Below are 26,802 nucleotides of genomic sequence, written 5' to 3' on the forward strand. Positions count from 1 at the left end.
TTTTGCTGTCTATCTAAGGCTTGAATTCTCTTGCCCGATGGTCAGTTAGCCAGCCTGTGGATGGCTGTCTCTAGTAAAAGACGACTAGTTTAGTATCTACCAATGCAGCAACCCCTCCCATCTTCGAAAAGGTCTGTCATAAAAATCATTCATTCAACAAATATTCATTGAGCACCTACTACGTGCCAGGCAGGCACGGTTTGGAGCACTGTTGATACAACGGTAAAACGGGGAGCAGACAATAAAAGCACTTACAAATAAGGCCATTTCTGATGTTTTGAAGAAAGTAGAACACCGTAACACCAGTGAGTGGGTTGGGGACCAGGATGAAATTATTTATATTGTTAGGGAAGGTCCCACTAAGCATGTGATACTGGACCAGCGACCTGAATGACAAGGAGTCAGCCACGGAGAATCTGGCTGGAGGAAGAGCCAGTGCAAGGACCTGAGGCAGAGCAAGCTAGACCTGGACAAAGCACAGAAAGAAAGAGGGACTTTTGTGAGAGAGTGAGAGAGGGTTAATTGATGAAGCTGGAGGAACAAGGAAGGTCAGTCAGTCCTCGTATAGTAGACCCAGGTAAGTAGTTTGCATCTGACCGCAAGACTACTGAGAAGTCACTGGGGAGAGACATGATTTGACTCTTCGTTTTTAAAAGATCACTCTGACACCATAAAGTTCTTATAACTGAAGTCTTTTTAAGTATAACTTTTGTCCTTTCATTCTTGGGATCTTGGACCCTCACAGAACAAGTCTGATAACTGACATTCCTGAATCATGGCTCCCAAGATTTCCAGGCTTACCAGCTCTAATTCATTCCCCACTGTAGCAGTTTCCAGTAAATATGCCTGATGTTTTTTTCTATGTCCTTCATTAAATGTGATGCCCAGAAAAGAACTCGATATTCTAAGCATGAAGTAGATGAGAACTTTCACCTTGGTCATTCCAGATCTACATGTCCACTGACGTGCCCCAAGATTGCCTTGGTTTTAATTCTGTTTTGTAGCACTGACCTGCTGGAACACATCTCAGATAACCTCCGCTGGTGTCCTTTTTCAGATCTAGATGCTCAGATCGAGAAAACAGGATTCAAGCTTATTCTTCCCTAATGAGAACAGCTGTGCCCTCTTTAAAAAAAAAAAAGTGTCACCATAACGCAAACAATGCCATGCATAAAAAACTGGATAAAATAAACAAAAGTACTGGGCCAACTCCTCAGGTTTCACAACCACTGCATTTTTCTTCCCGGTGGAGGACAAGGAAAATGATTATGGTAAGTTTCCCTAGAATTGCTTTGGTCTCTTGCATCACATGGCTGAAGACACCTAGACTATTAGGAAACACTGAGCGCTTGGGCAAAAGACACTCCCTGCAATCATACTTCCCACTAGATTTCTCAAAGACTTAAACAAATCTGAGTAGGCGCAGACTGCCAAGCCTGGGATAGAGGGAAGTGGTGAAGAGAATCTACACCTGCGAGCCAAGCTGACTTAGCAGGTGGGGCAAGCGGTGGGAGAGGAGGATGCTGGGAAAGCCCTAGGGCCCTGGGATGTGTGTGTAATCTGTCCTCATCCTTCCCACATCCCACTCGGCAGAGTGGTGACGGGCCACTGCATCTGGTGTCAGATGGCTAGGGTTAACGCTCTGCTTTGCCCCCTAGTAGCTAAGTGACCTTGAGCAAGTCACTTAGCCTCAGTTTCCTCATCTGTGACATTTGTGAAGATCAATTAAGATTCTGTGTGAAAGACGTTTGCAAATTACTCCGTCCCGTAAAAGTGAGGGGTTATCATTGGCAAAAAGGATTTTTACCCCTCCCTTTGCATGTCATGAGGGTTGACTTTTCCTGACGTTTTCTCTTCCCAGGCTGCTTCTGATGGTTCTTTTAACTGGATTATTTTCTTTTTTGAGGGAGGATGGGGAGGCATGTAGCATGACTCATCCCACCCTAAACCCTTCCTAAAGACTATCTTAAAAGAAGTGTCCTCAGAGCCATCTGGGGTCACCCCAAAGCAATTTACCTTCAAAGAACCAAAGCTATTGTCATGCAAAAACAAGCACATCTAATATCTGTGGATACCCTCCACTCTCTGGAAATCCGAAGCAAGTTATTTAAGGCTTGTGATTTACTCAGGTCACCGAGTAGCTTTTCATTGGCCTTAGTCGTTATGTTCTCAAGTAATATGAACTATCTTCACATTAACTCACACAGGCCATACAAAAGACAAACACTGCAAAAAACAAAACAAAACACAGGAATGGACTCCAGAACCAAATAAGAAGTTAACCTGCTGCTCGCTAAAGTGTCTATGCCTGAGTCCTTAGCCATCTTCATTTCCTTAATGGAAAAAGAGAATCTTATGAGTCAACTTTCTCATCGTGAGCTGATCTCAATAGCCGGTCGCCCTGTGTTTCAAATGCGTTGCACAAGGTGGAAATAAAAACCAGTGACAGCCCAAGGGAGAGATGGAACAATGGGAGAACATACACTTCCAAACAGAACCGTGAAAAGATGGGAAGAAGCGCTCACGTGTAATACAACTGGATTTTTTTTTCTTTGCTTAATTCGGTGTTAAGCATCTTGGCTGCCCTGGTTTAGGGTGAGGGAGGGGGTGCCTCTCAGCAAATGAGCCCCAAACCTTAGCATTAGGTGACAATGGTCTGGAGGGCGGTCTGGCTACAGCAGCCTGGTCCCTGACAGCTATTGGCTTGCCTCCAAACGCTGACTCGCCTCAGGGACAGCCTGCATGTCAAGCACCTCACCTGTGCCAGCTCAGAGGTGAGTTCCTGCCCAGTCTGCAGGCTGGCACTCTGGCCTCACACTTAAGCACAGTCATAGGAGCTGGCTGGTGCCCACTGCCAAGTCCTCTTCCTCTTCCCAAATCCAATCAACGTACAACCCAGGGAAACCCAGACCCCACCAAGGGGCAACTCGCACCCAGCTCCAGAAAGACCGCATCCTGTCCTTTCCAAGACCCTGGACGCTGGTGCAGGCCACCCTGAACCAGCTGTTCCAAACAGCCTGTAACACTGTGTCGGTAGTGCTGGCCCCTCTGCGAAGCTCCTCCTGCTTCCTGAGCCTGGGGAGGAGGGGGCCCTGGGAAGGCACAAGCTGAGCCCTTTCTCCTTGGCCCCCATGCCGCCCCCAGCTGCCACCCCAGGAGCAGAGGGACAGCAAACTTAAAATCCAACACACAGCACAACTTGGCAAATGTCTTTCCCATCCCGGTCCCACGCACCCCTCCCCAGCACGCCCTTCCAGGAGTCGAGGCAGGGCGGGGGGGGGCGGGGGGGGGAACCGGCTCCATCCCTAAGCCACCTGGCGACACCGTCAGCCACCGGGGAGCGGGGACACCTTGTCCAACCCCCCACCCCCACAGGTATCGCACTGCTCCTGACACGCTGGGCTCCTGCCCCGCCTTCCCATTTCCTGCAGAAACCCCAGAGGCCCTCGACCCCACCCCACGGTCCCTCACCCGCCGGTCCCTGGGCGCTCCAGCTGTCGCCCCTCGGAGAGCCCCCTCGCCGCCGGGAGAACCCGGCACGCCTTCCCCTCTCGGCCCCTGGCAGGGTCCCCTCTCACCGCGGCGGGGGCCGGCCGGCCGGCCGGGCAGACGAGGAGCTAGCGGGCGCCGTCGGGCTCGGGAATGCGGCCACTGCTCCGGCCCCAGAGCCGGGTCCTTCTGAGGCGCCGGCCAGCGCGAGCTGTCAGTCAGCTGGCCGCGCCCGCCCCCGCCCCCGCCCCCGCCCCCCCCGCAACCCCCGGTCCCGTCTGCGCAGGCGCGGGGCGGCCCGGGAGCGACGTCACGTGACGGGGCGGTGCAGCTGTCGGCGCCCGGCCCTCCCGAGGGTTTCGGTCCAAGTCCCGCGTCGCTCGGGCCTGGGGTCGCCCCTCGGCGGGAGGCCTCGTCCTGCGGCCCTGGCACGCTCGGGGACTTCCCGTGGTTCGCGCTAACAGAGGGTCCCGGGAACCCCGTTTGCTGGATCTGCTCAAAACTAGGGTGTTCTCCGGGGCGGGGCAGAGCTGGGTGGGCGCAGGCCGCTATGCAAACAAATGAGTGGGTGATTTGGTGATTTTGGAGGGGGGAGCCCCGGCAGGGAGCCAGAAAGTATGGCCTGATAATGGTTGCTTGCCCGCCGTGGTATCCGCACCTTTAAAACAAGGATGCCCTTTGCCATTTCCTCCTCGCCTATTTCAGAGTTAGGGTGACGTCTTGACATTAACGAGCATACTTGTAAAACAAGTCAAGCGAGGATGTATAGAATAGAAGGGCAATTTGAGGCCGATTGATTTTTTGAAAGGGGGCTTCTTAAAAGCTGATGGATTCCACCTTCTGCTCTGAAACGTCTAGGCCAATCAGCATCTTTTCACCAGATACAATAAACACAATTTTCAGGCTGTCGGGTTTCGGTTTCTTCCACGTGTCTTCAATTCAAACAAACCAAAACCACAAAGGTAAAAAATAAAAGTATGTCCTAGGGGAGCTTTTTCCGTTCTAGAGCAAGTACAGAAATGTAAACTGACACCCCCTCCCAGTAATTTTGCAGTTATGGCAAACTTGGTTCCAGCACCTAGCAAAACAGTGTGGGCTCTGACGCCTCAAATTCTCTAAAGGCATTTCCAGAGCTACACTGCAGAACTACAGTGCTCCTTCTGGGGGTTGGCTGTATGACATAATAAAGCTCTACCTTTAAATGAATGCCCTGGTATCTGAACTAGGGCAGACTGTCCATTTCAGAAAACTGGGGGTTCTCCGAAGTCCTAGCAGTTCTTTAGTCTTTAGTTCCTAGAAGTCTTTAGTTCCTAGAAGGAACTAAAGATCTGCCAGGTAGGAGAAAAGATGACATATGGATTGATGATCAAGTGTCTTTCCTGTGCACCAAGCATGGAGCTGCTGATCGCAGGGAAGTTGGCCTATTGAACTTAAAAGACTTTCTGGGAGGGAGGTCTTCCCTGGCAGTCCAGTGATTAAGACTCCCTTCCCCACTGCAGGGGGCATGGGTTCGATTCCTGGTTGGGGAACTGAGATCCTGCATGCCCGTGTGGTGTGGTCAAAAAGTTAAGAAAAAACTTGTTGGGGGAAGTTAAAGGGACCAACGTGGAGGACAAAGCTGGAAGCTGTGGTTCCACAAGAGTTATGGGGCCTTCAGCACCACAGGTCCATTCCAGGTTTGCTTGACCAGCTCAGTGTAGCCATCATGTGCAAGAAACCGGATCTCTGGGTGTTTTAAGCTTGGTATGAAATCAGGAAGGGAAGGAGTGTAAGGTGGCGTTCATTCCCTTATGTGGGCACTACAGATTGGTGGGCATGCCATTGGTCCCTGTGAGTTTCTGCCCTGCGTCCAGCAGAATACAAGCCCATCATGAAGACTTTATGGGATGGAGGAGGGTCATATGTGTGGCTAGAGGAAGTCCTCCCTTCGTTCAGCGAGTGAACCCAGGACCAGGCATGGGCTCTTGCAGCCTTGTTCTGACTCTGGATATACCAACTAGTCAAGAAAATTGGAAAATGTGAGTTTATTCAGGGTCAGATTCCATTTGGAGGAAATGTCATTTCTCCTCAAGAGATTCATATGGACCTTATCTCTCCATACCACATAAAAGATATTCTGTACTTGCCAGAAAGTTGGAGAGAGGCAGATGATATGGCCATTTTATTTAAAAAAAAAGGGGGGGTAGTGAGTTCTACAAACCACAGACCAGTGAACTTGACATTGGACCTGGGAAGCATTCAGGCCAGATAACTCATGAAAAACATCTGTGACCCCTCAGAAGAGGAAGCACTGATGTCAAAGACCAAGTCATGCTGGCTTAAGCATGAGATTTCAAGCTATGAAATCTATAGACTCGTAATTCAAGGAAATATGATAGAAGTAGTGTATTTGCACCTGGAAGGTATATTTACCAAAATTCTTTCAGTAATAAGTGACAGAAATCCCGGCAAACTGGTTTTTCAAAAACTGAAAAGTTCTGGGGTTGGCCCAGCAGGATCCAGGGGCCAAGTAATGTCATCAGAACTTGGTCTCTCTCCCCTTCTTGACTGCTTCCCTCTGAGCTGGGCTTCATTCTCAGATCAGGTTCTTTTTATAGAGTGGTCTTCAGCAGCAACAGGCTTATGTTCTCTCAACTCAGCAGCCCCTGTGGAAAAAAAGAATTTTCTCCTTCGGTATTTCCAGCAAACGTCTCAGGATTTGGTCTGAAAGGACCAGCAGCGCTCATGTGCTCATGCCCTTAAACCAACCGCTGAGGCCAGGTGTTGGAGATTGGCCCCACCTAACTACTGGGTGGAGAGGAAGGAAAAGGTGGGTGCCCATGGGAAACTGAGGTGCTCTTGCCAGAAGAAGAGGGGTGGATTTGGGTCAGGCAACAGAAAACAACAGGGCCTTCCCTGGTGGCGCAGTGGTTAAGAATCTGCCTGACAACGCAGGGGACAGGGGTTCGAGCCCTGGTCCGGGAAGATCCCACGTGCGGCGGAGCAACTAAGCCTGTGTGCCACAACTACTGAGCCTGTGTACCACAATTACTGAAGCCCGCGTACCTAGAGCCCGTGCTCCGCAACAAGAGAAGCCACCGCAATGAGAAGCCTGCGCACCGCAACGAAGAGTCGTCCCCACTCGCCGCAATTAGAGAAAGCCCACGCACAGCAACGAAGACCCAGCGCAGCCAAAAATAAATAAATAAATAAATTTATTAAAAAAAAAAAAAGGGAAAGCAACAGATACCCGGAACCAAGCATTTGCTAAGGTATCTTGTGATATTGTATAATGAGCATGAAGAAAAGGTGGGAGAAATAGTATATTCATTTGATGGGTGAATCAATATTCAAAATACTTTGATTAGAGGATGAATCCAAAAAAGAACTATACAGGATAAAGCAGGCAATGTGGCTTCTCCACTTTATCAGTTTAATTAGTCTCTGAGCTCCACGACAGGTAGGAACTTTGGTTTTGCTCACCCCCGTGTCTGTAGCACTTAACATGTTTCCGAGAGTAGGCGATTAAATATTTGTTGAATGAACCAACATAGGTTTAAGATAAGGATCTGGGGGGTGGAGGTGGAGGAAAAGAAGAGGACTGAGTTGTTGGAGCCAGAGCACAAGTGGGCAGGGACTTGCTTCCAGGCAACTTGGTGGATCAGGTCCTGGTAGGAGGAGCTGGGGATCACATCCCAGGTGAGCCCTCAGGACTTGGTATAGAGCTGCTATGTATAGCGCATGGCCTCTGGCTCCTTAGAGAGTGAGAATGTTACGGTATAAAGAGCAGGATCTTCAGAGCTGGACAGAATGAGGTCTGCAGGCTAGCTGTGCTCTGCTTCTTTGGGGCGATCACTTAACTGAGCCTGTTTTCTCAGCTGCACAAAGAGATCGTACCAGTTTCACAGACATGAGGATGAAGAGAGTCTATGAGGCAGCGAGGCTCCTCTCCTAGCTGTATGACCTTCAGCACACTCCTTAAACTCATTGGGCCTGTTTCTTCGTCTGAAAAAGGGGCCAACCATGGCATGTTCATTCATTCATTCAATGCATATTTATTGAGTCGCTGCATTTTGACAGCGAACGAGACCAACAAAATCCCTGCCTTTCACGAGGCTTGCATTGCAGTGAGGGATAAACGATGGCATAACTAAGTGACAGACGATGTTAGCTGACTTGTGACCAGGAGCAAAGCAGGGAGGGGGAAGTGAACTGTTGCAGGAATGGGAGAGAGGGAGAATTTTTCAATAGGCTGCCGGGGAGGAAGATGTGCTCCGAGTCAAGTCCTGAAGGGCCTGAGAGAGCCAGCTTGGGACATCCAGGGGACACAGAGCCCCAAGCACAGGCCTGCTGCCGCAGCAGGCTTTACCCACAGCTGGAGGTGAGGTGGCCCAGTGAAAAGGAATTCAGGAACATATCATACCACTTTGGGTTTCTGGACTTCCTGGGCCTTGTTCAACACCATGGGTTGTGGAGTTTCAACCTTCCGGCTTCCTGATGCATTCAACATCACGATCTCAGTGGAAAAAGTAAGAAACCACCCAAACTCCCTTCTGAAGAAATTTCTGATTTTCCACTGTACAATAAACCGTTGGAAGTCTCTCTCTCTTTCTCCCACTGTTTACTTAAAGTACAGCATACAAATCATAAATGTACGTGGCTGAATTTTTACCAAGTGAACACTCATACAACCAGCACCCAGGTCAAGAAATAGAATATAACTGGCACCCTAGCATCCACACCTCAGTGGTCATCACTGCCCTGCCCTGTCTTCCTCTACCAAAGATCAGTTTTGCCCAACTTTGAGCTTTTTATTAATAAAATTATACAGTATGCACTCTTTCATGTCTTGCTTCTCTTATTCAACATCCTGTGTGAGATTTATTTGTATTGTTGTATGTAGTGTGTACTTTCATTCCGTACCGTATTTCACTGTATACGTATAACACGATTCATTCATTCTACCCCCAAACTACAAACAACCTAAACATCTGTGAACAACACTGTACTGTGTATTGTGGGAACATTCTAGCACAAGTCTTTTGGTCCACCTTCAGCAGGTACTCCTAACAGCTGCCCTGGGCGGTTTAATCATCACATCCCTACCCCCAGCAGTGAGGTGTATGGAAGTCCCAGTTTTTCTACATGTTTGCCAGCACTTGTTTTTTCACGTTAGCCGTTCTAGTGGGTGTGTAAATACGATTTCATTGTGGTTTAAGTTTGCATTTCCCTGATGACTAATGAAAATGAGCATTTTTCATGTTTTGGATATTCTTTTGTGAAGTACCTGTGTTTTGCCAATTGTTCTATTGGGTTGTCTCATTTAATTTTTATGTATTTAAAAATGGATACATGGTTTACAAGCTTAACAAGTTACAGACCTATTCCTTGTATATTTTTCCAGGGATATTCTGTGTACGTAAACATATATATCCCCCAAATCTTCTTTTTCACACAAATACAGTTTTACACAATGGACTTAATATACCTCAAAGGCCACTGCACACCACAGCATCCCATTTGTATGTATAACATACTTTATTTAATATACTGATGGCATACAGGGCGATGCAGTTTTTTGCTTCTACAAACATCCTACTGTAAACACTGAAGTGCAAACATCTTTGTGTACATGGGTGAGTCTGCCTGTAGGATAAATTCCTGAGCGGGACTGCTGGGTCACAGGGTGCGTACACTTAGATTTCTGTGATTCACATTTGCTATCTTGCTCTGCAAAGAGCTGAATAAATTGACAATGGCATCAATTTGGGCTGCCTTGGCAACAGAGGATCACCAAACTTTCATCTTTGCCAACCCACTAGGTGAAAAATGCGGTCTCTTGGTACTCTAAATTTGCATTCATTCCTTTTACTTTGAATGAGGCTGAGGATCTTTCCACGTGGTTGAACAGAGGCTCCACTTTAAAAGAACTATTTCCTGGGATGAGTGGTTAGCTGGAAACTAGCTCCTGATGGGTAAACAGAACTAATCCTGAAGATGGGATGTTTCCCATCCTTGCAAGGGCGTCCAATGTTAGGTTTTTGGTTCTATGGGCCTTATGAAATCAAGGTGAGGCAAAAAACTGTGTTGAACCACAGTCTCAGAACAGGAAGAAACCTTAGAAATCAAGTCTGAGATCATATTTTAGAGATTAAAAAAAAAAAAAAGCTGAGGTTTGGAGAGGGGAAATGACTTGCAGAAGACCACATATCAAGTCTGTTGAGAAAGAGATGAAAGTCCTTGAAAGAGTTGAATTGTTTTTGTCAACTGCTGTCATCCCTGTTAAATATTTTGATGAATGATTTTACTGTGCTATCTCCTTTAGCAACAATGCAATTTTAAAGTCACAATAAACAAGCCTATACAAGTGTGGGGACAGAGGAGAATTATGAGTCTTTTTGTGAAAGACTTTGAAATGGGTCAAAAAAGATTATTGGGTGCCTTCAATGGACAGCTAGGTGTTGTCATGCACACCCTTGGGTTATGTGGTTCTATGGATTTTTTTCTTTGCTTTATGCTATTTATAACTCTATAGGTTTTGGAGAATCGAAAGCAATCCAAGTGATTCTGTTACCAAGGCTGTTGCCCCAGAATCATATCCCTGACCCTCCCTCGAATGGAAACCAATTATTCTTATCTAAGTTTCAGGAGGAAGATGCAAACAGAAAAAAAATAAGAACTGGTTAGAACCAACCAGGCCCAAGATGGCCGAAGATTTGACTTCCAGTAGACCTTGAGCCTCATTATACTCTGTAATATATTAGCATATGTTAAATGACACACCCACCAGGGCCAGGAAGTTGACGACTGCCATGACAACAACCAGAAAAGCCCACATAAGGACTGAAAAGGAGAGTTGCAACGGTTCAAGGTCCAAACCACACCCCTGTTCTCCAGTAAGTCAGGAATATTCCTCCCACTCCTTCCAATTCCCTCCTTTTAACCTCGACCTGCCAATGTATTTGGTGGCTCCCCCTGAATTGGGTGGAGAAGTCGATTTGCGAACTAGATGCCCCCTTTCCATTCTTTGGCCACTAAATACAGCTGGTACTGTTCCAGTCTCAGCACTGGTTTCATCGTTGTCTGTGCGAATCTGATCGGAAAAAGACAAGAGGTCTCGGCTGGGGCTAGGACCCCGGCGCAGGTCCAGCTGACCAACTTGGTAACAATTTTTGTCCACCGACATCAGACATACAAATGAATCTCGTCTGGTAGAAGTTCAATTGACTTCCCCATTGTAGAAGAAGCCAGAAGCAGCTACTAAGCAAATTCACTGCAGCCTTCCTCACTGCACACATGTGCCTGCCTTTCGGACTCATCTCTGAACCACATGTATCACCTTACCTACTTCCTCAAGAATCAGTGAGTTAAATTAAATCTCTGACATGTGTTTATATTTGTATGACAGTCATGATTTAAGCTTTTCTTTTTTTTTTTTTAAAGATACTCTTTTGGCGGGAGGGATAAATTAGGAGGTTGGGATTAACATACACACTACTATATATAAAATAGATAACCAACAAGGACCTACTGTATAGCACAAGGAACTATACTCAATATTTTGTAATAACCTATAAGGGCAAAGAATCTGAAAAAGAATAGATACATATGTATATCTATGTATAACTGAAATCACTGTGCTGTACACCTGAAACTAACACGATATTGTAAATCAACTATACTTCAATTAAAAAAAAAGATACTCTTAATTTGCTCATAGCAAGTATATCTTAAGCATAGCAGGCACTTGTAGTCTTGATGTTCTCCAAAGACAATCATCCTTTCTTTCAGCCTATGCAAAAAGAATTGACCACGGATTGGAGGCCTACCCCACTTTTCTTCCACGTGGGAATAAACAGACCAGGAGATAGGAGGCTCAATGAGGGCTGACTGAATGCATAGCCCCATTGTGAGTGCAGAGGTACAGTAACAAAATTTTAAGCTTTCAAAGTTCAAATTTTGATGATTAATGCACCCCTTACTTCCAAAAGCTTGGCTGGATAAGCGTTTCTGGGAGTAAGAACGGTAAATTGTAAAAAGGTGGCTTGCAGGCAGCGGAGTCTGATAGATCCCGCAGCTGCAATGACTGTTTCTAATCAATCTTACAAGTTAGTGGGTACTTAAAGAGTTTAATAACAAACACTGAGCGCCTACTTCCCAGCCCTGCGGAAATTGTCCCAAATATTGTAGGAAATACCACTCCCACCCCCCCAAAAAACCCAACCACGTTTCCACCTTCAAAAACCTTAGGACTTAGCATCTGGAAGGAATCGCTGGGATGCCATGGTTTCCAGGTCGCTCAGAGGGGAACCAGAGGCTCAGCGAATCAGGAATCGCGCATCCAATGGCGCTTCCCCTACTCCCCACGTGCTTTCTGGCTCCGTCGTTCCCACTCGCGCTTCTCCATTAACCCGTGTTCCGTCCTCGCACGCCGTACAGGTCACACCTAACGCTGGCTCAGGAGGGCCACCACGGGCTCAGTAAACCCGGGCAAGAACTCCTCCCCGAGTCAAAAAGCCTAGCCGCGCGGCTTGGACCTTGCGGTAGCACGTAGCCCTCATCCTTTCTCTTCCGGACCTCAGTTTGAATGGGTCCCTTTATTTTAGCGAGGGGACCTTGCGACTAAGAGTCGCCTTTCTCTGGGAAATGTCAGTCTTTAAGGTCCTCTGTCCCAAAGGGATCCCGGCCGCCGAGTCCCAGCAAACCACCTCAAACACCCTTCTCCGCTGCCGGGAGCGGCGCGACCGGAACTGCGCAAACGCGGCGCCGCTGACCACGCGAGGTTCACTTCCGGGGGTCGTGCCGCCAAGCTCTCCAGGTTGGGCTCTGTCTCTCGTGTCCGCTCGGAGGCCGCCTCCCTCCGACCGGCCCGGCAGGACCGAGCTGAGCCGCGGGGCCCCCTCCGGCCCGGCCATGAGTGCGGCCGCATGATGCGTCCCTGCCTCGGCCGCTGCAGTCGCCGCCGCCGCCGCCGCAGGCCGGGAGGAGCCGCAGCGCCGGGCGACCCCGCCCGGGCCTCGGGTGAGTGCGGTGGGCCGGGGCGGGCTGCTCGCGCCCGGGTCTCCCGGCCACTCCAGGCCCCCGTCCGCCAGCCCCGAGGCCCCTGCTCCCTTTCCTCCACCCCACCCCGCACCTGCGACCTTCCCGAGTTCCTCGGGGCACCTCTCTGCCAGCGCTTGACTTCTCTTCCAGGTGTCTCCTTGTCACTCTTTAGTGCACCTTTCGGGGTAGGGCCCGAATTGCAGCCCCAGCTTTCTGCCTGACCTTGGGTGCGACACTCAGGGCTCCGAGCCGCGGTTTTCTCCTTTAATAACTAATAACGGGGTTGTCGTTGGAGTTAGAAGAGTGGCAGTAAATCCTGTGTAAGCTGTAAGGAGTAGTTTATAGGCATGCGTTACAGTGGGCTTCCTCTCACGTCACCCATGGCTTCTCGAATGAATGCTCCAGTTCTTCCCTCCCTTGTAAGTTTTAATTTTCCTTTGCCCACCTTCTTCCTTATCTTCCCTTCCCCTGCCAATGATCTTTGGGGGATTGCCTGCCAGGGCACCTGGGACAGTCAGGTCAGCCTTCAGGGCAATGTTTGCATCTTTTCTTGCTGTCGCCAAGGCTCATCTCTCCTGAGGCGTCATTGCTGCTGAAACTAAGTCTCTTTTCGCTGTTGGATGGACACACTTTATTGGCTTATGGGTAACCAGTTTTTTTGGGGGGGGTGGTTAAGAACTGTTGGTGTAGCTGCTTTGTAGCTTCTTTTACTGACCAGGTGGTGTAAAGGGCTGTCCAAGCAATGCTACAGTGTTCAATGTTTGCAGTCTGCTTAGTGTTTGTACTTAATGTACATAGATTTATCTGTTTCACTACTGCTGTCTCAAATGGTCTAGAAATCTGGGCCAATGTATATTTCTTCTTAGACTCTTCACCTTAAAGATGATGAATTTAATCTGTTGATACTTTCACAAATTTTATTTGCTTAAAGTCACCTTTTTAAAAGTCAGATTTAATCTTTTTGATTCTGTCTTAACAAGCTTTACTTATCTGAAGTCGCCTTTTTAGAAAGTCACCTTGGGGACTTCTCTGGTTGCTCAGTGGTTAAGAATCCGCCTGCCAATGCAGGGGACACGGGTTCGAGCCCTGGTCTGGGAAGATCCCACATGCCACGGGGCAACTAAGCCAGTGGGCCACAACTACTGAGCCTGCGCTCCAGAGCCCGCAAGCCACACCTACTGAGCCTGCGAGCCACAGCTACTGAAGCCCACACGCCTAGAGCCCATGCTCCGCAACAAGAGAAGTCACTGCAGTGAGAAGTCCGCGCCCCACAACGAAGTGTAGCCCCCGCTCGCTGCAACTAGAGAAAGCCCGCGCCGTAAATTTGCTTCTTAGGAAGTCAGAATACTTTTTTTTTTTAACATTTATTTATTTTGGCTGTGCTGGGTCTTAGTTACGGCATGCGGGATCTTCGTTGCAGCATGCAAACTTAGTTGCGGCATGCGAACTCTTAGTTGCGGCATGTGGGATCTAGTTCCCTGACCAGGGATCAAACCCAAGCCCCTTGCACTGGGGGCGCGGAGCCTTAGCCATTGGACCACCAGGGAAGCCCCAGAGTACTTGATTAAAGAGAAAGGCTCTTGGGATATTTGAAAAACGGAATGGAACAGACGTCTTAAATTGCACCTCTTGAAGATTCTGGTAAATAGAAGCGTCGGGTGACTGACATTATTTGGGTTGTGTGCTTTCAGGAGTGAGGCTGGTAGGTGGGCTTTTCAGTTGTGAGGTGGAGGAGCATGAGACTATTTGATAGTAATTTCCTAAATAATTCATAAATCAACAACTGGAACTCTTTTTCTTTTTCTTTTTTTTTGCGGTACGCGGGCCTCTCACTGTTGTGGCCTCTCCCGTTGCGGAGCACAGGCTCCGGATGCGCAGGCTCAGCGGCCATGGCTCACGGGCCCAGCCGCTCCGCGGCATGTGGGATCTTCACAGACCGGGTCACGAACCCGCGTCCCCTGCATCGGCAGGCGGACTCTCAACCACTGCGCCACCAGGGAAGCCCAACAACTGGAACTCTTTATGCACACGTCTCACGTCAAAGCAAAGTGGGTAGAGATGTATACAGAAGTTTTCTTTTGTTATTTTTTATTACTTTTTTTTACCAATGACGCAGAGCCTGCCTCGATTACAAGGAGTGAATTGGGAATTTTCAGCCTTGCTCATCAATGCACTATGAAAGCAGAAGTCCTCTTCTAGAAAGGACAAATATTAGCATGAGTAGAATGACCCTGTCAGCGACAGAGAGAAAGTACTGAAAGGAACTTTGTGTAAGAACGGTCTTGAGCCAGTCAAAAGTCTGGACATGCTTTTACATTCTTTCTGAAACTTACCTGCAAGGCTTGGACCCTTTGGTGACATAAATCACATAATCTTTGTTAATGTGAGGAAATGGAATGAGCAGTAAGTTCACATGTGAAGTTAATGCTTGGGATGAATTGAGAAGTAGTTTTCCTGATGATTCCAGAATTTCCCTGCTCCAATCCGTGCTGAGCAACTCTACAAGATAGTTTTCTTAAAGTAGCTTTTTGGGGGTATGTTTCTTAAAAGTAATGTTTTAATTACAGAGGTAACACATGCTTGTTTTGTTAAAAAAAAAAAAAGAAGAAGTTCGAACACTGGAGCAGAGCATAAAGTATAGAATCTAAACACTCACTCTTGCTCCCTTTTGTCCCCAAAGCCAGTTTCCAGGGTCAGGTTAGCAACTTGTGTGTGACCCTTCAGCTGAAGCACCTGAGAAGAGTTTGGGCCACCTGCAGAGTTGGTCAGCTACAAAGTTGAGAGGGAACAGTCCACACGAGACCACCGTCACTTCTGACACCAGTTGCAAGTCTGGGGGTTCCCCAAGCCCCCCTCAGGTTGGATTACTAGCTAGCAGGCCTCACGGAACTCACTGAAAGCTGTTGTGCTCAGAGTTATGGTTTATTAAAAGTCAGCCAAGTGAAGCGGCTCTCAGGACAGGATCTGGGGCTCCGAACACGGAGCTTCCATCGTCCTCTCCCCAAGGAGCTGGAACGTGGTGCGTAACTGGTGTTGACACGAGACACTGCGCCAGGTATTGCCAACCAGGGATGCTCACCTGAGCCTTGGTGTTTGCAGTCTTTATTGGGCTTCTGTGACATGGGCATAAATGATTGATTGATTGACCGCCCACAAGGTTGATCTCAGTTTCCAGGTCAGCTGATACTGCGTGACCCAGAGCCCCACCCTAAATCATGTTGGTCTTTCTGGTGTGGCCAGTCCCCACCCTAAATCAGATGGTCAGCCGATGATAAAGCCCAGACCTTCATTTGAGCGTGGTTAGATTCTTTATTACACAGCATCCTTCCTTCATTCATGGTACCTTCCTTAAAAATATACTTTTTAAAAAGAGATGCAGACTCACAGCTATAGAACAAACCAGTGGTTACCAGTGGGGAGAGGGAAGGGGAGGGGCAAGATGGGGTGGGGGATTAAGAGGTACAAACCATCGTTAATAAATACGCTCCAAGGATATATTGTAAAACTCAGGGAATACAGCCAATTTTTAAGTTTTTTTATTTATTTGCTTTGTTGCACCGGGTCTCAGCTGTGGCAGGCGGGCTCCTTAGTTGCAGCTCATTGGCTCTTTAGTTGCAGCATGTGGGCTCCTCAGTTGTGGCAGGCAGGCTCCTTAGTTGTGGCTCCAGGGCTCCTTAGTTGCAGCATAAATGGAATATAACCTTTAAAAATTGTGAATGTCATACACCTGAAACATATATTGTAAATCAACTATACCTCACTTAAAATTATGTATATATGTGTATCTATATTATATATATACACACACACTTTTTTTGCTTTACCATTGACAGAGGACTCTCCCTTATAGATCATAGAGCAGAGGCTGCTGGGAGAGTTCTCTCAACTTTGACTCCATTCCAGCTGAGATATCTCTGAATGCCCATCAGTCTTTTTCTTCCCCTTGCCTCTGAGGAGGAGAAAACGCCTCCTTTCCAGTTTAACATGTGTCTGTACTTTGGTCTGCCTGTTAGGGGATGGCATTTAGTCACTTACTCTCACTTGCCTCTGATTTTTTTTCTCTTTCACTCACTTCTTTGCCTCTATCTACAGACATATTCTTGTTTTGCTTACTAGTTCATTCTATTCTTGAAAAACCTCTAGTAGAATTTTAATAATTGTCTAATAAATCCAGACTCTTCATGGGGCCAAGATAATGCCTTATATTGGTACAGCACCTCACAGTTTTGAAAACACTTACCCTGCAGTGGTTTGTACATAGTGGGTGCGTGGTAAATAGGCAGAGAGCGAGAGTCTTCTAATTGGAGGAAACAGCGGGAGCAGAAGCACAGAGGTGTGAACAGGCCCGGCAGGGGAAGCAGGATGAACGCTGCGTGGAAGAGCCTGGAAGGGCAGGGGAGCCAGATTCAGTGGCGCCTTGAATGCCATGGTCCCAAGGTTTGGCACCTCTGTTGGTTAGGGTTCTACAGAGGTACAGCCAGAGGTGAGGGTGCCTAAGCTTGGGTTGTGAGAAAGGTGGGAAGGGAAGGGTCAGAGCTGTAAGCAGGAAGCGTGGGCAGCATGTAGGAATGAGGGAAGAAGAGGCCTTGTGTCCAGAGGTTAAAATGTGCTTAGTACTGCTTCCCTGGTGGCGCAGTGGTTGAGAATCTGCCTGCTAATGCAGGGGACACGGGTTCGAGCCCTGGTCTGGGAGGATCCCACATGCCGCAGAGCAACTGGGCCCGTGAGCCACAACTACTGAGCCTGCGCATTTGGAGCCTGTGCTCCGCAACAGGAGAGGCCACGACAGTGAGAGGCCCGCGCACCGCGATGAAGAGTGGCCCCCGCTTGCCGCAACTGGAGAAAGCGCTCGCACTGAAACGAAGACCCAACACAGCCAAAAATAAAAATAAATAAATTAAAAGAAGGCTCAACATTAAAAAAAAAAAAAAGGTGCTTAGTAAATACTGGCTGTGTGAGGAGTGTTATCAGTAAATGGAAGGAGAGGCCAGCTCTGTGTTAAGCTGGTGGTTTGGGTCATTCTGGGACAGGGCGCAGTGCGTTTGCAGACCTAGTAATAAGCAGGGGCAGGCAGGATAGAGAAGCTTCCAGTTTCTCTTGAGACAGGCTCTTACAGTATTTCTGGTCGGGACGTTTTGAATTCTTAGCGGTCTGTATTTCCCAGATTCAGTGTCCACGTTACGGAACATGTTTTCTGAAACCAAGTGCTCAGGGAGATGCCGTGTTTTCATGGAAGAGCATGGGCTTTGGAGTCGGAACAGCCCCGACTCCACACTTTGCTGGCTGTGAGCTTGGGCAGGGTACTGCAGCTCGAAGGCGCAATTTCCTCATCCCTTAGCGAGCACCTCGTTTTTAGGGTAGCGGCAGGGTTCACCGTCGTGATGTATACAAAGGTCCTGACCCATGGCAGATGTTCAGTAACTGGCCTGTCCTTTCACATTCCAGTATCTTACATTGTCGTTAACTTGCATCTGAGAGCTAGGTTCACTGTGAGCGGGTCAGATGGGCCTCGTGTTGCAGGTTTGGGCAAGTCTGATGTTACAAAAGTTCATTTCCTATTAAACAAAGAAACCCCATTTAGGAAGATAAGGAAAGAGGCGGGGATTCACCAGCTTGGTTCAGGCTCAGCTTTTCCCTGGGACGGGACACTTGAAGCGTTTGGGGACTCTGGGGTTCTTTTTGTCTCTGGCTTTGGAATTCTTGAGGGTTTAGTTACCATGTTGGGATTAAAAATAGCTCCTCCATTTGACTTTCCGGCTGTGGCTCTGGTATGGGGATAAAGGTGGAAGCTTTGGCATTTGTGTACACGTGCCTTTGAGGCTGCCTCGTGCAGCCTGTGTGCTCCCAGTGACACACCCAGAAAAAGCCCTGCCAGCGTGGGTCTCTCTCCTTCCTCCCCTTCTCCCTCTCCCCCCTTAACCCGTCCACGTTTCTCCCCCTTCAGCTCCCCGGACCGTCTGACCCCATCCCATCCGACCCCATCCCATCCCACCCCACCCCAGGCCTCCCACTTTGACCCTCTTTCTTACTCCTTTCCGGTTCCTTTGGGGTTTGTTTTTGCTTTTCCTTCTCTCACTGAACAAGGGTTTGCGGAGTTCGGGGTGTGCTGGGGATATTACGAGAACATTCTGTTGCGGTGATGACAGAGGAACGAGACAGCCCGGGTGGGAGGGGGGGTAAGAGGTGCGGTCCACAGGCTCTGGGCCAGGTAGGGCTGTGTAGCCACAGGGTGGCCTTTGGGTTTTATTCTAACCACAGAGGCAGCAATTGGCTGGTTTTAATAGGTAAGGGAGTGGCAGGACCCGACTTACATCTGTAAAAGCTGGGCCTGGGTGCTGATCGGGGAGTGGGTTATGGGCACACAGAGGCAGTGAGTGTGGAAACGGAGCGCTGGTTTGTGCTGCCCGGGCGGGGCAGCCTTGATCTGGGTCGGTGTTGGAGGTCCAGCCCACAGGACCTGCTGACGGGTTAGGTGTGGGGAGGTTGGGAAAAGAGTGGAATGAAGGGTGTGTCCTGGCTTTTGACCTTGGTACCATTTATGGAGACGAGAAGGTAGGCTCAGGAGGTTTTGGTGGGTGGAGGGGTTTCTGCTTTGACCCTGCCGTGGAGTTGCTGAGTGACGGACTGGAGACGCCCAGTAACGCACTACGCTTGGCAGCTTCCCAGGGGCATCTTTTCTGACTACATGGGCCTGAGATCCTGGGAGATTATTCAGAGAGCCTGTAGCTAAAGAGGACAACCCAGGACCCAGCCCAGGCACCGCCACAGTTCCACGTCTGTGGAGGAGAAGGACCTGGCAGGAGGCTGAAGAGTGGCTGCTGGGATGGGGAAAAGCCCAGTGTCGTCCCCTCCCCACCCCCGTGAGGTTGGCTTTCCTCTCCCAGAGCCTTGGCTCCTTGTGTGTTTCTCAGTTTGCCCTGTTTTGTTTTAGTTTGAAAGACCTTTCTGGAAAGGTTACATAAGTTTACTGTTCACAGTGTGGACAGTGTGCCAGCACATTATTGAGACCTGGCTTTTGTTCACTTAATATTCCATTGGTTTTTTCCCTTAAAGGTTAATATTCTGTTCTTCAGATTCAGTAACTTGAGAAGAAGATACTGGTTCGTATGGCATACATTACTGGTCTGGTTTGAAAGCACAAACTAAACCTTTCATGACTGCAGATTGATGGAAAGAACATACAAGAACATAACTGCAGTGGCACTGAATGCACTGGAGCCAAGGCACTGGGGTAGGCTGTCTGAATGCTCCATTCTTTTTTTTTTTTTGGCGGTACGTGGGCCTCTAACTGTTGTGGCCTCTCCCGTTGCGGAGCACAGGCTCCGGACGCGCAGGCTCAGCGGCCACGGCTCACGGGCCCAGCCGCTCTGCGGCACGTGGGATCTTCCCAGACCGGGGCACGAACCCGTATCCCCTGCATCGGCAGGCGGACTCTCAGCCACTGCGCCACCAGGGAAGCCCAAGAAACTTTTTTTTTTTAATTAAAAAAAAATTTTTTTTCTCCTCTGAGTTCTTAAAATTGCACCTTGCAGGCTTATTTTTTGGTCATACTTATGTATCTTACATCATACTAAGTTGAGAGAATATCAAGAAATTGAAAGAATGAAATTTAGACTAAATGATGGAAAATGTACCATTGAAGAGGATAAATCTCACACACACACACACACACACGCACGCACGCACGCACGCACGCACACACGCACACACACCCCTGCCGCGACCTGACTCCCTTGCACATCCCTCGCAGTTTCCTGTCACCTGGCTTCGCAGGCTGCTCCCCTTCGTCCTGCCCTCCATGGCGAACCCCCAACCCCCTGCAGGGCTTTGGGTCCAGGCTGCGCTTGTGGATGAAAGGCCTGGCTGTTGTGGCGTTTATTGGGAACCGGGGTTCCAGCGCTGTCTGGCCCACGGTGCTGAGTTTCAGCTCTCTCTTGCCACCTCCCCTACCCGCCTTCCTTTTTCCAGTCTCAGTCGCCGTCCTCAGCTTTTCTCCACTTCCAGCGCCCACAGCCCACCTCCTGCCGCTCAGAACGGCGTGTGGGGTGGGATCTGCTTTAGCTCTGCGTCGTCCATCTTCTCCGTACCCTCTCCCCCACCCTCCCCCGCCTAGGGAAGAAGGGTCCCTCTGCTCTGTCAGCCCCTGCGTCTGCAGACTGGGACCCTTATTCTTTAAAAACAGAAAAAATGAGCCTATGTTTCTTTTGTAGTTGCAGGAAAAGCTCAAATAACCATAAAATGAGAAAGAAAAAAGCAACCATGCCGGGACCTCTTGGTTTATAGTTTCTTAATCTGATTGTTTAGTTGGCTTAACTAGGCATTTCGTCCTCAGTCTCTCTTCGTTACATCTCTTTGGGGCTGTCCTAGGCTTTTTAAAAGTGTGGCCTGTTCAAACCGAGAAGCAGCGTGGTGGGACTTGTGTGGAGGTCCCAGACTAACTGGGGGTCCGGGGTGGCTCATCTGTAAAATAGGGAGACCAAGTCCTTCTTTAGGTTCATCATAGCTTTTCTTTTTTTTTTAAATTTACTTATTTTCTTTTATTTATTTTTATTTTTGGCTACGTTGGGTCTTCATTGCTTTCATTGCGCACAGGCTTAGTCGCTCCGCAGCATGTGGGATCTTCCTGGAGCAGGGCTCGAACCCATGTTCCCTGCATTGGCAGGCGGATTCTTAACCACTGCACCACCAGGGAAGCCCCTATGATTTCTTTCCTTCTACTAACTTTGGGTTTTGTTTGTTCTTTCTTCTCTAGTTGCTTTAGGTGTAAGTTTAAGTTGTTTGAGATTTTTCTTGTTTCCTGAGGTAAAACTGTATTGCTATCACCTTCCCTCTTAGAACTGGTTTTGCTGTGTCCCACAGGTTCTGGATCATCTTGTTTTTTTGTCATTTATCTCTAGGTATTTTTTGAATTCCTCTCTGATATCGTCAGTGATCCATTGGTTGTTTAGTAACATATTGTTTAGCCTTCGTGTATTTGTGTTTTTTTTTCCCCCGAACTGACCTACCTCCCTTCCTTCCTTCCTTCCTTCCTTCCTTCCTCCCTCCCTTCCTTTCTTTCTTTCTCTTTCTTTTTCTTTCTTTCTTTCTCTCTCTGTTTCTCTCTCTCTTTCTTCCTTCCTTCGTTCCTTCCTCCCTTTCTTTCTTTCTTTCTTCCTTCCTTTCTTTCTTTTTATTGGGACTTCCCTGGTGGCGCAGCGGTTAAGAATCTGCCTGCCAATGCAGGGGACACAGGTTCAAGCCCTGGTCCGGGAAGATCCCACATGCCGTGGAGCAGATAAGCCTGTGCACCACAACTACTGAGCCTGAACTCTAGAGCCCATGAGCCACAACTACTGGGCCCACGTGCCACAACTACTGAAGCCCATGCACCTAGAGCCCGTGCTCCACAACAAAGAGAAGCCACTGCAGTGAGAAGCCCGTGCACTGCAATGAAGAGTAGCCCCCGCTCGCCGCAACTAGAGAAAGTCCAAGTGCAGCAACGAAGACCGGACACGGCCAAAAATAAACAAATAAATATTTATTTATTTATTTTTCAATATTTGATTATTTATTAGATTGCATCAGGTCCTTAGCTGTGGCATGCGGACTCTTAGTTGCAGCATGCATGTGGGATCTAGTTCCTGGACTAGGGATCGAACCTGGGTCTCCTGCTTTGGGAGCACAGAGTCTTAACCACTGTGTCACCAGGGAGGTCCCCCGAATTGATTTCTCATCTCATAGCACTGTGGTCGGAAAGATGCTTGATATGATTTCAGTTTTCTTAAATTTACTGAGGCTTGATTTGTGGCCCAAGGTATGATCTGTCCTGGAGAATGTTTCATGTGCACTTGAGAAGAAAGTGTATTTTGCTTCCTTTGTATGGAATGTTCTATAAATATCAATTAAGTCCATCTGGTTTCATGGTCATTTAAGGCCTGTGTTTCCTTATTGATTTTCTATCTGAATTATCTGTCCATTGATGTAAGTGGGGTGTTAAATTTCCCCACTATTATTGTGTTACTCTCGATTTCTCCTTTTATGGCTGTTAGCATTTGCCTTATATATCGAGATGCTCCTGTGTTGGGTGCATATATATTTACAATTGTTATATCTTCTTGGATTGATCCCTTGTTCATTATGTAGTGTCCTTCTTTGTCTCTTGTAACAGTCTTTATTTTAAAGTCTGTTTTGTCTGCTAAGAGTATTGCTACTCCAGCTTTCTTTTGATTTCCATTTGCATGGAATACGTTTTTCCATCGCCTCACTTGCAGTCTGCACATGACTCTGAGTCTGAAGTGGGTCTTTTGTAGACAGCATATATACGGGTCTTGTTTTTGTATCCATTACGAATCCCATTAAATTTTAGGTAATTATATGTATGTTCTTATTGCCATTTTGTTCATTATCTTGGCACGAAAGCACCTCGCCTACCGTCTCATTGTGACTCCTCTTTTGTCTTTGAATGTAAAATATCTTTTTTGGTAGGTTTCAGTCTTTTTTGTCGATGATTGTTCAGCAGTTCGTTGTGATGTTGCTGTTTTCGTGAGAGGAGGTGAGCTCGATCCTTCTACTCCGCCATCTTTTCCAGAATTGAGGGGCTGCTGTTAGTTTGGACGCTTGCTGTCTGTATCCTCAGCACCTGCTGGCTTTTATTCCCTTGATATGGGGTGTGCAGGTGCAGCCGCCCTTGTGCGCTACTGGGAGGGCGGGGGCAGCACTTGGCGACTGCTCGCAGGTCTCGTAGCGGTGGCCTGTGCCTGCCTCTGGAGCCCACGATGGCGGCAGCGACTCGCGCCCGCCCCCAGAGCTCCTGTAGGCAGTGTCCTGTTGCCTGGGAGCGCTCGTAAGGAAAGAAGCTCTTACGGTGGTCCCTCCCCTCTCCTCGTGCACCCCTCAGTACGGCGCCTTGGCTCTCTGACAGGCCCCGGCTTCTTCCGAGCACACCCTCAGTTGCCACAGTCCAGCCTCTTCAGCTGTCTCCGTGCATCCCGCCCCGGGCCTCTCCCTGGGTCTGACCTCCGAAGCCTGAGCTTCAGCACTGGACGGATGAGCGTCTGAGGCTGGGGAGCGCAGGGTGGCGGCGCCGACCTTCCGTTCAGGCTGCTCTCTGTGCTGCCCTCCGCAGACGGGTTCCTGTGCTCTCCTGCTAGGCTCCGACGCTCGCCGCCTGTCCAGGCTGATCTCCTCCACAGCTCCCTGCCTGGGGCGCAGGCCCCGTCTACATTCCTTTCTTTTTCTTTTTCCTTTTGTTCTACCAGGTTAGCTGGAGGTTTTCTTGCCCTTCGGGAAGTCTGAGGTCTTGTGCCTGCGCTCAGGAGCCGTTCTGTGGGAGCCGTCCACGTGCAGATGTGCTTTCCACGTTCCTGTGGGAGGAGGTGAGCGCCTCGTCCTATTCCTCCGCCATCTTGGTCCCGTCCTCTTGTTTTATTTATTATTATTATTTTTACTAATAAAGATATTTATTGGAACAGTATAAAGGGTTTTATATAAAATGAAAACAAGGTATCACATCAATTAAATACTTGGACAAAGCAATCATTTGTTACACAAATTAAAATTCGTTGCAGAAGCCACGTTAATTCTATTTATTGGGAGCCAGTGAGGGTGAAGTCAGCTTACACAACAAATAGAATTCTGTCTTGTTGAGAGGTTCATCGAAGCTCTATTATTTTTTTTAATTAATTTATTTTTGGCTGCATTGGGTCTTCGTTGCTGCACACAGGCTTTCTCTAGTGGCAGAGAGCGGGGGCTGCTCTTTGTTGTGGTGCGCAGGCTTCTCACCGTCGTGGCTTCTCGTTGCGGAGCGCGGGTTCTAGAGCGCGGGCTCAGTAGTTGTGGCGCACGGGCGTAGTTGCTCCGCGGCATGTGGGATCTTCCCGGACCGGGGCTCGAACCCGTGTCTCCTGCACTGGCAGGCGGATTCCCAACCACTGCGCCACCAGGGCAGCCCCACTGTAGCTCTAAATGAGATAATAGGTAAGAGGGGAAACTGACCAATTGTTTTTCCTTCCAGCTACGCACGTCCTTGACTTAACCACAGGGAAACGAATGTGCTCCTTTAGTTTGCTCACCGCCCCGTCTGCAAGCTTCTTGGCTCTTTACCGAAACTGCTGGGGGGAGGTCGCGGCCCCTGGCGTGCTGTCTGCTCCAGCCAGCCTTCCTGCTCCCAGCCCCTGCTCGTCCCCTGCAGGCCCCGCTCCCCTGCTGGCCCTGCCTCTGTCAGCTCTGCTCTGGGGCATGGCAGCCGCCTCCCGGCTGCCCGTCTTCCTCCTTCCATCCTAATCTTAGTTTGTCACCAGTTATCTTTCTAAAACACTTGTCTGTTGACCGAAGTTCCAGTCTCCCTTTGCAGCAGAATGACGTACGGAATTTCAGGCTGCCTAGCTCGGCCGTCGGAGTGCTTTGTGCGGGGCCCTGGCCTCCCCTTCCCTGCCTTCCCGCCCTCCCTCGTGCTGAGCCCAGGGCCCTGCAGCCCGCGGGTTCCCCTTCCAGCCTCTGTGCCTCCCTCACTGTCCTCTCCTGTGCGATCTTGCCTGTCCTGTGGGCCCACTCCTGCTGTCGTCCTAACCGACACTTTTCTGGTTCCTCTGGACGGGATAAGCGATTGTCATCTCTCTCCGTCATCGCCCTCTGCCTGCCACTGGGGATAACACCGAGCACGTTGTTTACCAGGCTGGTCCCCGCCTCTCTCTCCCATGAGCCCTCGTGGGCTGAGGGCCTGTCCGAGGTCGAGCATCCTTGGGCCTCACGTGGAGTCTGCAGCTTAGAGGCCCCGCCCCCACGTTTGAATTCAGCACATCTCACGGCCTGTGTTTGCCTCACATGCTGCTTCTGTGCCTGAAGCAGAGATGTGCTTATTCCTGTTTCTTATAGGTCAGCAGTTGGCGTATGAATAGTAAAACAGTGATGAGTTTAAGCAGTGTTTAACGTACACGTGAATACCAGGCTCTAGGGTAGACATTTCCTTTTTTGCAACAGTGAAAATCATTGGATCTTCATTCTTTTTTGTAGCAACTAATCACCAAAGTATATTGATGTCTTTTGTTTACTTGTCTTCAGTTTGTTTATGAGAAATGCATCTTCTGTTTATAGACACGGGGAAAAAAGTGAGGGGAAGAGTTTAAGACACTTGCCCGAAGATACTGTTAAAAGTAAACTGTGACAGGGTCTGGCTCGGAAGGCAGTGTCTGTAGGGAGAGAACGGGTTCAGCAGCACTTAGAACTTGGCTGTTACTACACCCTTTTACACCTGCACGTGTACCTGTGCTGGTTATTTTTTCTCCTGTTCATTTTTTAACTGAGGCATAGTTAACGTACAGTGAAATGCACAATTTTAAGTGTATAATTTTAACAGTTCATTGAATTTGGTTTGACAGTGCGTGTGCCTGTGTCGCCTGCTGCCCTTTCCGTCAACTCAGAAAGTTACCTTGGACTCTCCGTCATTCCCTCTTGTGCTCCAACCCCGTTCTGATCTCTTTCAAAATAAATTAGCTTCGCCTGGTTCAGAGTGCCATGCAGATGGACTCCTACTGTACATACTGTGTTTTTCACTTGGCGTGGTTTTTTGAGATGTATCCACACGGTGGCCTGTATCCGTCCGCAGTCCCCCTTGTATGAATGTACTGTGGTTTGTTGATTCATCTCCTGGTGAGGGGTGTTTGGGTTGTTCTGGTTTGGTGACTTAATGAATGCAGCAGCTGTGAACAGTTCTGTACAAGTTTTGTGTTCATATTCACCTTGAGGTAAATACCTAGAAGTGGAATTGCCGAGGCACAGGGAGGGTGTTGGTTTAACTCTGAGAAAGTACCAGGCCGCTTTCCGACGTGGTTGCCATTTTGGTTATTTTTAAAAATTTATAAAAGTAACGGGGTTTGGTCTCATTGTAGAGATTCTGCTGTAGACCTGAGGACTGCGATGGGCAGTCCTGGGTTTTGCAAAGCCGGTTTTCTTTTAAAACAGTGCTAACATAAGCTCATTTGAAGATACTCAAAATGAATGTGAATGCAAAGTTGAAAGTATCACTAGGCATAATCAGGCATTACTGGTTCAGCATGTTACCTGGCGTTTAAAGCTGTTGGCTACTGCATAGATATTTGAATAGAGTTACCATATATATATATATATATATAAATGCCATATTTTACAAGTCACCTCCGTTAGTTTAAGCAGCTTGTGGTTCACGGCCACATTTGTTACTGAGAAGTTCAGAGGGGACTCAGAGCCACAGATAGGCTAGGGAACCTTTGGTGTGCAGGGTGGCGGTGACGGGTGCGGGGAGGCTGTCCACGTCCTTGTGGAGGGAGGACGGGTCCT

At 48.6% G+C, this 26,802-nt stretch overlaps 2 protein-coding genes and 1 long non-coding RNA gene across 16 annotated transcripts in view; 1 reads left to right on the forward strand and 2 right to left on the reverse strand.

The window, feature by feature from the left end:
- The window catches only part of KIAA0513 (KIAA0513 ortholog), a 63,372-nt gene extending 59,641 nt beyond the window's left edge, over nt 1-3,731 (reverse strand). For 5 of the 7 annotated variants that reach the window (XM_049704065.1, XM_049704064.1, XM_049704067.1 and 2 more), the window contains exon 1: nt 3,579-3,731. The gene's annotated coding sequence lies outside the window, so the exon portion shown is untranslated. Of the gene's footprint in view, nt 1-1,011; nt 1,126-3,471 lie in introns of all 7 variants that reach the window. The other 2 variants (XM_033406342.2, XM_033406343.2) reach the window with 2 other exon arrangements.
- A 1,904-nt stretch (nt 3,732-5,635) lies between these two features.
- LOC117196704 (uncharacterized) overlaps nt 5,636-26,802 on the reverse strand; it is a 62,252-nt gene continuing 41,085 nt past the window's right edge. The window contains exons 4-6 of the long non-coding RNA XR_007474540.1: nt 13,686-16,183; nt 11,704-13,649; nt 5,636-6,134 (exon numbers count right to left, since the gene is read on the reverse strand). This is a non-coding gene — a long non-coding RNA (uncharacterized LOC117196704). The remainder of the gene's footprint in view (nt 6,135-11,703; nt 13,650-13,685; nt 16,184-26,802) is intronic.
- The window catches only part of ZDHHC7 (zinc finger DHHC-type palmitoyltransferase 7), a 30,481-nt gene continuing 16,028 nt past the window's right edge, over nt 12,350-26,802 (forward strand). The window contains exons 1-3 of one of the 8 annotated variants that reach the window (XM_049704091.1): nt 19,103-19,375; nt 19,584-19,741; nt 23,748-23,864. The gene's annotated coding sequence lies outside the window, so the exon portion shown is untranslated. Of the gene's footprint in view, nt 12,490-19,102; nt 19,742-22,981; nt 23,865-26,802 lie in introns of those variants that run through there. The other 7 variants (XM_049704088.1, XM_049704087.1, XM_049704092.1 and 4 more) reach the window with 7 other exon arrangements.

Source organism: Orcinus orca, chromosome 20 (assembly GCF_937001465.1).
Source record: "Orcinus orca chromosome 20, mOrcOrc1.1, whole genome shotgun sequence".
Taxonomy (NCBI): domain Eukaryota; kingdom Metazoa; phylum Chordata; class Mammalia; order Artiodactyla; family Delphinidae; genus Orcinus; species Orcinus orca.